Source organism: Pecten maximus, chromosome 18, assembly GCF_902652985.1.
Source record: "Pecten maximus chromosome 18, xPecMax1.1, whole genome shotgun sequence".
Taxonomy (NCBI): domain Eukaryota; kingdom Metazoa; phylum Mollusca; class Bivalvia; order Pectinida; family Pectinidae; genus Pecten; species Pecten maximus.
In genome coordinates this window covers 23196529-23208277 of record NC_047032.1, presented here as the reverse complement: position 1 = coordinate 23208277, position 11749 = coordinate 23196529, and the positions used below count along the sequence as shown (strand labels likewise).

The 11749-nt window shown below is 34.1% G+C and overlaps 1 protein-coding gene across 1 annotated transcript in view; it reads left to right on the top strand.

The window, feature by feature from the left end:
* The first annotated feature begins 5408 nt into the window (after positions 1–5408).
* LOC117316317 (isotocin receptor-like) overlaps positions 5409–11749 on the top strand; it is a 28419-nt gene continuing 22078 nt past the window's right edge. Inside the window, exon 1 of the mRNA XM_033870857.1 lies at positions 5409–5788. The gene's annotated coding sequence lies outside the window, so the exon portion shown is untranslated. The remainder of the gene's footprint in view (positions 5789–11749) is intronic.

The following is an 11749-nucleotide window of genomic DNA, read 5'->3' as shown; positions in this document are numbered from 1 at the left end:
ATGTGCTGCTCTCTGATATGAACTCAAAACTATAAAAAAAAACAACTTAATCAGTGTAATCTGATTTAGAAACTAAAACATTCTAATGATTTGATGATTTGATTCAAATAATTTATGTATTGCATTTCGTAACTAAGGTATTGTATTTATGTATTGTTCAAAATCTCTGTAAAGAGGAAATAAAGAATCTGTCTGTCTGTCTGTCTGTTCCTTTATGTTTTCGCAAATGTGGAGAAATGTGTAGATATGTCAGCTTTAATGTCCCCAGCCCAATCCAATTTTCGACAAATTCATAATGCCCGCCCCATCTCAACCCCATCCCTAGCCCCGCAGTATTTGTATTCAGTTAGAAGTTTGATTCCAGTCCATTCCTGTATGTTTTTAACTTTCGAATGTTCCATTAAACTATTCAAAAACGTTTTATTTTAGATTTCCTTTTTCGCTGAGCTGGTTTCGCACCACGAGAATATGACTAGTCATGACAAACTATGACAAATTATCTTTGCGGTAGGCAGAGACAGAGTGAGAGGAAACCGGATGTTTATAAGCCATGCGTAAACGACAACAGTTGAATCATACCTGCACACGTATGCATTCATATCCACGCCTGTGAAATAAACTTGTGTGTCAAATGTCCCACATCACTTAATCAAAAATAGGGCGTGCATATTTCAGACAAGCTGAATGTATAATGTACAAAACATCTACCTCAAAGAAGTATGCTTTTAAACAAAGTTCGTTTCTCCATACCGCTGATTAGAAATGCAGATACATAGTTCGGTTTTTCTCCCACAAATATGGTTTGAATAACAACTTTCCGAAAGGAAACTCACACCTTCGTTCATACAACATTTTATCAAAGTTAGACCTTCTTACGACATTTAATTATAGTTAGACGTACATACAACATTTTATCATAGTTAGACGTTCGTACGACATTTCATCATAGTTAGACGTTCGTACGACATTTCATCATAGTTAGACGTTCGTGCGACATTTCATCATAGTTAGGCGTTCGTACGACATTTCATCATAGTTAGACGTTCGTACGACATTTCATCATAGTTAGACGTTCGTACGACATTTCATCATAGTTAGGCGTTCGTACGACATTTCATCATAGTTAGACGTTCGTACGACATTTCATCATAGTTAGACGTTCGTACGGCATTTCATCGCGACAGTCGTTCCCAAGACATCGATCAACCGCAAGAATGGCGGTATTGTTTTGTAGACTTTATAATGATATTCATTGTAATAATTAATATTCATTGTAATAATTATCATGCCTAAGATCATAATTTAGGAGGGAGTGACAGTAACTTTCGTTAAACATATAGATCTAGTGTGGATATCATCCATAATTTCATCGTAGAAAATATTATTTAGCCATACACCATTCCAGGGACTAGAACGACTCGAGGAGTGCACTGTTAGTGTACGTCGAACGGAGAGATGACCTATACCACTGATATCTGTTATATTATACTGCTATACACGGGTAAACGGTGATAAGAATTGTCTGATCGCCTTTCCTTACTAGAAAAAGATTATCTCGGAACTTTCTCCGCGATGTAATTAACAGATCCCTGCTGCTATCGGCTCAGTACTATACTCTCCCGCAGACCTGACTATCTAGCAAGATTTTCTAAAAGTGAGGGTCACAGGGACACGCATTGCTAACCAAAGGTCAATATTCAGGTTCTACCAGGCTAGCGGTATACCATATTAATCGATTCATGAATTTTCTATATTAGATATAATTATGAGATATCTGTCAAAAAATGCCGTTCATACTCCAGTGAACAACAAAAAATAACAATTATTTCTTAAATGAAAAGGGTGTAATTGTATTTTATTTTTCTTGATAACAGGGAGTGTAACTTAAGGTATTGTGACGTCACAATGATTATGACATCATAAACGCAATATTGACACGATGTTTAAAAAACAACAACATCGGGTTAATATCTCAAAATATTTGACATCCACGTGACCAAGTTTTAGCCAATGAGAATTGAGGACAATCGGCCCTTTCTTATCTAATGTATGTATAGGGACTTGACACGCATTATTCCTAGCCGTATGGACTAATGGTAAATATAATACATATACATTATAGCGAGTACCGAGTCCCTGTGGTCACGGTATACACGGCGATCTCCTAGTAAAATCTACAACATATGACGGAAAGTTCTCGGCGATCATTCGTCACCAGGGAGTTAATATCGGTTTGAGAGAAAACTTTACGTATGTGATATCGACTTCACTTTGATCTTTTCGACATGAGATAAGAATGGCTCCATCCTGGTTGTGGATTGTGTATAAAAGAAACATTTTTCCGTTTAAGATACAGCAAGTATATTATTTATAAGTTGTTTTTTTAAACTTTGAATTAAGTTTATATAAATGTGAAAATGTAAACTTTATTACAATTGCGAAAGAAGTTATATCAACTTTACTTAATCACTTTATTTGGCACAGATGGAAATCCGCCAGGGGTCTTCCTGTGGGAGGAAACCGGAGTACACGTGATCAGGCAGGTGACTTTTCAAAATTTCAAAATTTCAAGATTCATTTATTTTTCATCCAACTTACTGGTACAGAGATAATACATTAATATAATATACATATATTTGTGTGTTCAGAACAGCGTGTATTATAGTTTTTGATTTACACAGGAGAACAGACTTTGCCATTAATACTGAATTGTCCTCCTTCGTCCCCCTATATTGGTACAGGAATCGCTGGTCTATCTGTCCCAGAGTCATGCAGTATATGCTGCAATGACAATGACAATGGCAATATTTTATTCTCATAAACATATAAAGTGTAGAGAATTATATACATACAAAATTTGTACAGGACATATGATATAATACATCGATACATTTGTTAAGCAAGAGATTATCTTAAATATTGTTGAGTCGTATACTTATTTCTTTAATTAATTTCACAAGTGATTTCAATTCATCGTCTACTACAAAATTAAAAAGTGTATTAAATTTGAATGTACTTGGTCTTTCATAATAGTATCTAGATATATATTTTTTTCTGTTTAATGCTATTTGATGATCGCTACAATTAAATAGATAATGGAATTCGTCTTTTTGACTTTAAACATATTTTATTTACACATATTTGCAAATAGGATTTGGCACAAGTTATTACAACTTATGAAGCCATTTCCTTACAATAGTTACATAGACAACAGATGATATTACAGACTGATCAACTGCAGTACGAAAGAGATATAGGCCTACATATCATTAGGCACTCACACAAAATAATATAACAAAGTCAATAAAATTTTCAAACATGTTAAATATTGTTAAAATCTTGTTAAAATCTTTCGCTGGATTTTATAAAATTTTGTACTTTGTTAAATACAACACAATTTAAATCCAAAGACATATTTTCATTTCCAAAAAGTAATAATCTTAAAGATATATTTATATCTAAATCACTTAAATGATTTAAAAGCACAACTCGAGCATTTGTGTAAGATTGACATTCAAAGAAGAATTGATAGGCATTCTCACAATAATAGCCACAATTTACAAAAATTTGAGTTTTGGACCAGATTTGAACGGTATAGATCATGATTAAGGGAACTGCATTCATGTCTTAATTTTTTGGACCAGATTTGAACGGTATAGATCATGATTAAGGGAACTGCATTCATGTCTTAATTAAGTGTGAATAATATTAAGTTTTCTATCACCAATTAAGTAATAAGGGGGTACTGAGCATGGTAAGTTAGGGGCTAAAGCTGACTTGAAAGCAGAAAAAGGCATGGATCTAATATCAGAATGTATAGAGTTCCACATCGTCAAAGAGGAAGGTAGAAAAGATTGGTTTGTAATAGACAGTCTGAAATTTGGGATTCTATATTTTTCATTATTTCTTAGACCCTGTCTGTTTTCACCGACTGTAGAGGGAAGTAAATTTGTAATGTAGTTTGGAGTTTGATGTCTATCCATTTTGTAAACTAATTGTAATTTCCGTCTTTTCCTTCTAACTGAAAGTAATTCTAGACCTGTTTCTGAATACAATGACTCGTTTCTAGCAAATAATGGAATTCGTCTCCTATTTCATTCAGGTTACACAGACTACAGATTCTATTTTCTCTTGGGATGTTATTCCATCTTCCGTATTCGATTGGTAATTTAATGTTACAAGTTCGAAATTTACAATAGGAATTAGCTAGCTTAGGAGGGAGGTCAAGTAGATATTTTTCTAAACTTAAATTATGTTTATAAATTCTGTAATTGGTCCCTTTCGGAGAATTGAAAACGTCATTTTTCCAATTACATATGAACAAATTTCTTAGGGTATGAAAAACAGTATTTTTTAAGCAGCGTATACTAGTAAATTCATGGTTTTCAAAAACATCTAATAAATTACATTCTTCAAAAATATTTTAAGCAGAAAGGGCAAAAATAATTACTCATTAAAACCAAATCAATAAAGAAATAAAAATAAAAGACATCTTCACCAAATCAAAATTTGTCGTGGAATAAGTAATGTTCAAAACCAAACCTATGGATAAAAAACTGAATCAATTGACAAACAGAAGTTAATAGAAACGGTTGGAGCACAATCAAGAAATCTAAACCAATGAAGTCACACACTGACACGAGATGGCGTTGTGGTTTGTTTTACGTCATCATTATATGTGCACAGCAATATTCCCGCGCTACAACAACATGGCGGATAATCGAGGTGGTGGGGGCGAAGAGTTAAACGGCATTAACTACAATTTTATCTAGGAGATTGAACGCTACAATCGGGGAATTGAGCCCGTTAGTTACTTCGTATGATCCAAGTACTCAGTCTACGTATCAGCGCGGGGATATTGCTGTGCACACTTGAATAAACCGGAATTCATGCATTGATCTAGGAGGCGACTAATATGTTCTCTACAGGATTGGAAAATTTCTTCGGTGTCCCCCACTTAGTAGACTGGCCACCAGACCCTAAGTTTTTTTAAAGAATTTTTTAAGAATCTGCCCATCAAAGATCAAAGAATTCAAAACTGATATTTAACACCGTTTTCATGTGACTCATGTTATTCCGAGAACATTAAACCCCGGAAAAGCACTACGATATAACCTGTATACACCTGTACGATATATTACAAGGTCTGACACCTATATTATTCTCTACACATCTAATTGGGTTCTAACCATTCCTCTAGAAAGTCAATAAATTTATGATACAGTATGGTTACCATGGTTCAGTAAACTGCGACGTTCTTAACATGTGTCACCAACGAAATTATTTATAAACTCTTCCGGATCGAATCGGGATGCCCGCATCCTCGAAACGAACCGGATATTGGGCAGAGAGATACTTAAATCAAATATAAGGCCGACCGAACGTATATAAGTATATGTTCATATATAAACAGTCGGAATCTGTACAGGCCGCTACGTACCGACAAGTGGCTGATTATCTTCGCTAGCGTTGTGGTTCGCTGGGTAAACATAGAAACAGACTCACTGAACTTCCACGGTGTTTGAGCAAGGTGATTTAAGATGACTGAATATTTCCTAGTTTTCCTGGGTTAATGTGGTCTATTTAAGCGATTTTATTCATTTTTTGTTTATGTATTAGAAAATGTATCTATTGTATAGAGTGGTTGGCGCTTCCATCGTCTACCGGAGTAGTCTGTAGAGATGTGATGAACTGTTAAATATCCTCCGGACAGCTGGAACTGTTGATATTTTGACGAGTGGTGAAGAGGTATGTGACCTCGTGTACAAAGGGAACAGATACCATATAGGTAAGTCTTTACAATTACAAACATATCGACATGTTTCTACATCATATCCGACTTGTTCTTTTTTTCTGTATATAATTCAAGATACATTAAAGCTAAGAATTTATATATATCGTCAGTATAGACCACATATATAGAATACAGTAATACGTTTGACTTGGCAGTATGATGTTTAATCAAAGGTATGGCGGATAGTTAGAAGCTTTGAATACAGTTAAGGTAGGACAGACATTTATAGAGGTATGACATGTAGTTAAGGTAAGACAGACATTTATAGGGGTATGACATGTAGTTAAGGTACGACAGACATTTATAGGGGTATGACATGTAGTTAAGGTAGGACAGACATTTATAGAGGTATGACATGAAGTTAAGGCAAGACAGACATTTATAGGGGTATGACATGTAGTTAAGGTGAGACAGACATTTATAGGGGTATGACATGTAGTTAAGGTAAGACAGACATTTATAGGGGTATGACATGTAGTTAAGGTGAGACAGACATTTATAGAGGTATGACATGTAGTTAAGGTGAGACAGACATTTATAGAGGTATGACATGTAGTTAAGGTGAGACAGACATTTATAGGGGTATGACATGTAGTTAAGGTGATACAGACATTTATAGGGGTATGACATGTAGTTAAGGTGATACAGACATTTATAGGGGTATGACATGTAGTAAAGGTGAGACAGACATTTATAGGGGTATGACATGTAGTTAAGGTAGGACAGACATTTATAGGGGTATGACATGTAGTTAAGGTAGGACAGACATTTATAGGGGTATGACATGTAGTTAAGGTGAGAAAGACATTTATAGAGGTATGACATGTAGTTAAGGTGATACAGACATTTATAGGGGTATGACATGTAGTTAAGGTAGGACAGACATTTATAGGGGTATGACATGTAGTTAAGGTGAGACAGACATTTATAGAGGTATGACATGTAGTTAAGGTAATACAGACATTTATAGGGGTATGACATGTAGTTAAGGTAGGACAGACATTTATAGGGGTATGACATGTAATTAAGGTAGGACAGACATATATAGAGGTATGACATGTAGTTAAGGTAAGACAGACATTTATAGAGGTATGACATGTAGTTAAGGTGAGACAGACATTTATAGGGGTATGACATGTAGTTATGGTAGGACAGACATTTATAGGGGTATGACATGTAGTTAAGGTAAGACAGACATTTATAGGGGTATGACATGTAGTTAAGGTACGACAGACATTTATAGGGGTATGACATGTAGTTAAGGTACGACAGACATTTATAGGGGTATGACATGTAGTTAAGGTAGGACAGACATTTATAGGGGTATGACATGTAATTAAGGTATGACAGACATTTATAGAGGTATGACATGTAGTTAAGGTAGGACAGACATTTATAGGGGTATGACATGTAGTTAAAGTAGGACAGACATTTATAGGGGTATGACATGTAGTTAAGGTGAGACAGACATTTATAGGGGTATGACATGTAGTTAAGGTAAGACAGACATTTATAGAGGTATGACATGTAGTTAAGGTAGGACAGACATTTATAGAGGTATGACATGTAGTTAAGGTAAGACAGACATTTATAGGGGTATGATATGTAGTTAATGTACGACAGACATTAATAGAGGTATGACATGTAGTTAAGGTAGGACAGACATTGATAGGGGTATGACATGTAGTTAAGGTAATACAGACATTTATAGAGGTATGACATGAAGTTAAGGTAAGACAGACATTTATAGGGGTATGACATGTAGTTAAGGTACGACAGACATTTATAGAGGTATGACATATAGTTAAGGTGAGACAGACATTTATAGGGGTATGACATGTAGTTAAGGTGAGACAGACATTTATAGGGGTATGACATGTAGTTAAGGTAAGACAGACATTTATAGAGGTATGACATGTAGTTAAGGTAAGACAGACATTTATAGGGGTATGACATGTAGTTAAGGTAAGACAGACATTTATAGGGGTATGACATGTAGTTAAGGTAAGACAGACATTTATAGGGGTATGACATGTAGTTAAGGTGAGACAGACATTTATAGGGGTATGACATGTAGTTAAGGTGAGACAGACATTTATAGGGGTATGACATGTAGTTAAGGTAAGACAGACATTTATAGGGGTATGACATGTAGTTAAGGTGAGACAGACATTTATAGGGGTATGACATGTAGTTAAGGTATGACAGACATTTATGGAGGTATGACATGTAGTTAAGGTAAGACAGACATTTATAGAGGTATGACATGTAGTTAAGGAAGGACAGACATTTATAGAGGTATGACATGTAGTTAAGGTAGGACAGACATTTATAGGGGTATGACATGTAGTTAAGGTAGGACAGACATTTATAGAGGTATGACATGTAGTTAAGGTAGGACAGACATTTATAGGGGTATGACATGTAGTTAAGGTAAGACAGACATTTATAGGGGTATGACATGTAGTTAAGGTAAGACAGACATTTATAGGGGTATGACATGTAGTTAAGGTAGGACAGACATTTATAGGGGTATGACATGTAGTTAAGGTAGGACAGACATTTATAGAGGTATGACGTGTAGTTAAGGTAGGACAGACATTTATAGGGGTATGACATGTAGTTAAGGTAAGACAGACATTTATAGAGGTATGACATGTAGTTAAGGTAGGACAGACATTTATAGGGGTATGACATGTAGTTAAGGTAGGACAGACATTTATAGGGGTATGACATGTAGTTAAGGTAGGACAGACATTTATAGGGGTATGACATGTAGTTAAGGCGAGACAGACATTTATAGAATTCGTTTAATAATAACAATTATATAGGCTTTATTTTATCATGATAACATATTGAGTCATCGACCAATCTTACATATAGTAAAGTAATTATAATATGATTTGATGTATGATATGTAATTTACATAGTTATAAAATAGTTCAGTAGTCAGATGACAATAGACAAATATCACAAAGACTGCTATTGTTTAAGTATGACATATCGCACCAATGCTTCAGTTTCCTGGTAGCCTGATCAATCGTGTCAAGGGCTCAGCTTCTGTGTTGGTCTGTACGAACCAATTACTAACTACAACACATATCACAGCTTTGACTGTGTTAGCTAAAAAAGGAAACATCGTTTAAACTAGAGGCTAGTGTATAGTATCAGCCATAATTACATTTCTTAAACAAATAAATACATGTCATTGTTGCATTGCTACATGATAAAATACTATTTGTCACATTTCTTGAAAGATAAGAAGACTTTTACAGTTTTGTACGTAAGAAGGTAAACTATTCCTTATGTGAAAACCTTGGTATGACCTTTTGAACATATTTGTAGAATGTATATTGTATTGATGACCTTGTAGTTCTTCATAAAGTTGTTCAAGTAATATGTAGCCAGGTTGGTAAGGACTTTGTACACTATAGAATTGCTGCATACAATTCCTTTCTAAAGGGAAGCCATTTAAGTTTTTTTTAAAACATTTAAGCTGAAGGTGTTTTAGAATCATATTTTAAAATAACTCTGGCAGCATGATTTTTGAGTTTTCCAATCATGGCGATGTGATTCTTCGAATCACTTCTCCATATAGTAGAACAGTAGTCGAAATGGAGGTCAATGAAACAATTGAGAAAAGATTATTCAGTCAGAAAGTATAGAAGTATGTCGTCAAGTTATAACGTTTTACAGACATTTATAGAAGTATGGCGTCAAATTTAAACGTATGACAGACATTTAAAGGAGAATGACATCAAGTTTAAACATTTTACAGACATTTGTAGGAGTATTGCATCAAGTTTAAACATTTTTCAGACATTTGTAGGAGTATTACATCAAGTTTAAACATTTTTCAGACATTTGTAGGAGTATTGCATCAAGTTTAAACATTTTACAGACATTTGTAGGAGTATTGCATCAAGTTTAAACATTTTTCAGACATTTGTAGGAGTATTGCATCAAGTTTAAACATTTTTCAGACATTTGTAGGAGTATTGCATCAAGTTTAAACATTTTTCTGACATTTGTAGGAGTATTGCATTATAGTTTAAACATTTTACAGACATTTGTAGGAGTATTGCATCAAGTTTAAACATTTTACAGACATTTGTAGGAGTATTGCATCAAGTTTAAACATTTTACAGACATTTGTAGGAGTATTGCATCAAGTTTAAACATTTTACAGACATTTGTAGGAGTATTGCATCAAGTTTAAACATTTTACAGACATTTGTAGGAGTATTGCATCAAGTTTAAACATTTTTCAGACATTTGTAGGAGTATTGCATCAAGTTTAAACATTTTTCAGACATTTGTAGGAGTATTGCATCAAGTTTAAACATTTTTCTGACATTTGTAGGAGTATTGCATTATAGTTTAAACATTTTACAGACATTTGTAGGAGTATTGCATCAAGTTTAAACATTTTACAGACATTTGTAGGAGTATTGCATCAAGTTTAAACATTTTACAGACATTTGTAGGAGTATTGCATCAAGTTTAAACATTTTACAGACATTTGTAGGAGTATTGCATCAAGTTTAAACATTTTACAGACATTTGTAGGAGTATTGCATCAAGTTTAAACATTTTTCAGACATTTGTAGGAGTATTGCATCAAGTTTAAACATTTTACAGACATTTGTAGGAGTATTACATCAAGTTTATACATTTTTCAGACATTTGTAGGAGTATTACATCAAGTTTAAACATTTTACAGACATTTGTAGGAGTATTACATCAAGTTTAAACATTTTACAGACATTTGTAGGAGTATTACATCAAGTTTAAACATTTTACAGACATTTGTAGGAGTATTGCATCAAGTTTAAACATTTTTCAGACATTTGTAGGAGTATTACATCAAGTTTAAACATTTTACAGACATTTGTAGGAGTATTACATCAAGTTTAAACATTTTTCAGACATTTGTAGGAGTATTACATCAAGTTTAAACATTTTACAGACATTTGTAGGAGTATTGCATCAAGTTTAAACATTTTACAGACATTTGTAGGAGTATTACATCAAGTTTAAACATTTTACAGACATTTGTAGGAGTATTGCATTATAGTTTTATTAACTGTCATGTTTATGAATCATACACATCTGAGCACTAATTTCCCCGTAGTTTGAGATCATTTCTGATCTGTTTGTCATTTGTAATGGTGTTGCACCCTCCCAACAGGTTATTAGGTACTGGTTCTAAGTTAGGACGAACTGATACCATCTTCCATCCACTTGGAATGAAATTGGGGTTTCTCATTCCGGAGTTGATAAAGACGAGCCTGGCCCTTTGGGTAAGATTCTGAAGCTACCCAAAACACTCGGTAATAATTCTCGTGTTTGTTATCTCATGTCCGTTCGGTTTTTCCTGTTTCATCCCCAGGGGGGCGGGGGCTTGGAAGGGGAAGATATTGTATTGATCCATGTGTACATATGAGGAAATCGTCAGCGGACTTTTTAAAAGCATATCAATGAAATTGTTGTTTTGTCCGACCTTTGATATTGTAAATTTAATATATAAAATACTTGTACCATTCCTGTAAATAACTCCATTACATCATCAAAATATACTGCATATCTATGGAACGAGGAAACAAATACAGATTATTATTCCATTCACATGTTTATATGAGATTCCATCAGTTCAGTAGGAGGCTGATTTCCGTAACTCGCCGTTATGTAATGCATTTATATACATGTATTTTCTTATTACATTTCATTAACTACTTTACTTATGATGGCGTCTTCAAAGGAAAAACTAAAACAATATATTTGGGAACGATAAACACAAACTTATGTTAGAATGCCAACGATTTATACTGTAGAATGTAAACTAAAGGAAATGTTCGAAATATCTACCTTGACTAAAAACTCCGAACGTAGGTAGAAAAGTAACAGAACATGTATATGTACAATTCAAACGTGTAACGGTACAGATAAATGTAC